Raw genomic sequence first — 1,531 nt, forward strand, 5'->3', positions numbered from 1 at the left:
CAGGAATGCAGAGTTGCTGTTCTCAGTGGGTGAAAAAGAACAAAACTGAAAAACGTAGTTACCCCAGTCCCTCACTGGGATGGGATGCTGGCATGAAAGTTTCCTTCTTTTCTCTGGCACTAGTTGGGTAGACGGAACACTGGAATTAACTCAAAATAGTTAAATCTAACCACCTTCTGGAAATATGGGGGATTGCTTTTCTCAATGGAAAAAAAAAAAAAACAGGTCCTGAGTCTACATCCTCACTGGGCTAGGATTCTGGGGTGGAAGCTCCCTGTTTCTCTCTGTTCCTTCTTCACAAATGGGAGTTTCTCCTTCTCAATGGCTAAAATAAAATCAGGTTCTGAACCTACCCCATAACTGGGCAGGGGTCTTGTGATGAATGCTGCCTGTTCCTCCTTGCTCCTGGTTGGGAAAAGAGGATATATTGGAATTATCACAAGACAGTTAAATTCTACTCATCTTCTTCAGGGATGGGGGATTGTTCTTTTTAACTGGGCTGAGATTCTAGAGTGAAACCTGTTAACTTTTCTCTGGTTCTTCTGAAGAAATGATGGTTTATTGTTCTTAATGAGAGGAAAAAAACAGCACCTGACCAATACCCCTAACTGATCTTGGTTCCTGGTGTGGAAGCTGCCTATTCCTCTCTGCCCATAGTAGAAAAAGAGGACACAGCAGAATTAAAACAAGATAGCTAAATCTGCCCACCTGCAGCCTAAAAGGGATTGCAGGGTGGCCACCCGCCCTGGGGGGTGATTTCTCACTTTCTGTCTCTCTAGCTCTCTCTGTCTTTCCAGTGAGTGAACACACCCTATAGCAAAAACCTCTAAGGTAAAAAAAAAGAAAGAAAAACACAAGTTTTGACCCCACCTCCCAACTGGGCCAGGATACTGGGGTAAACACTTTCTGCTCTTCTCTGCTCCTAGTTTTGAAATAGGGTATATGCTTTCCAGCCTCAGTTGGATGGGTGTGGAGATGCCTCTGGAAGACAAGATACCTACCCAGGGAGAACCCCAGCTCCAGTTCAAACTGGTGTTTGGTGACAGTGGCTCCAGGAAGATCACATTCATGAAGCATCATCTAACTGAGGAGTTTGAGAAGAAGTATGTAGCTATCCTGGGCATAAAGGTCCACCTGGTCATGTTCCACACCAACAAAGGCCCTCTCAAATTCAACCTATAGGACACAGCCAGCCAGTAGAAATTTGGAGGGCTACAGGATGGCTACTACATACAAGCTTAGTGTGCCATCATAATGTTTCACATAATATTGAGGGTAACTTACAAGAACGTGCCTAACTAGCATAGGGATCTGGTTCAAGTATGTGATAATATCTTCATCATGCTGTGTGGCAATGAAGTGGATATTAAAGACAGGAAAGTGAAGGCAAAAATCCATTGTCTCCCACCAAAATAAGAATCTTCAGTACTATGATATTTCTGCCAAAAGTAAATACAACTTTGAGAAACCCTTCTTCTGATGGCTAGGAAGCTCATCAGAGACCCTAACTTGGAGTTTGTCACCATTCCTG

The 1,531-nt window shown here is 43.6% G+C and overlaps 1 pseudogene; it reads left to right on the forward strand.

Annotated features, from left to right (window-relative positions):
• LOC102492711 (GTP-binding nuclear protein Ran-like) overlaps window positions 1-1,531 on the forward strand; it is a 33,823-nt pseudogene that overhangs the window by 32,150 nt on the left and 142 nt on the right.

This window comes from Tupaia chinensis, unplaced genomic scaffold, assembly GCF_000334495.1.
Source record: "Tupaia chinensis unplaced genomic scaffold, TupChi_1.0 Scaffold145163_1, whole genome shotgun sequence".
Classification (NCBI taxonomy): Eukaryota; Metazoa; Chordata; class Mammalia; order Scandentia; family Tupaiidae; genus Tupaia; species Tupaia belangeri.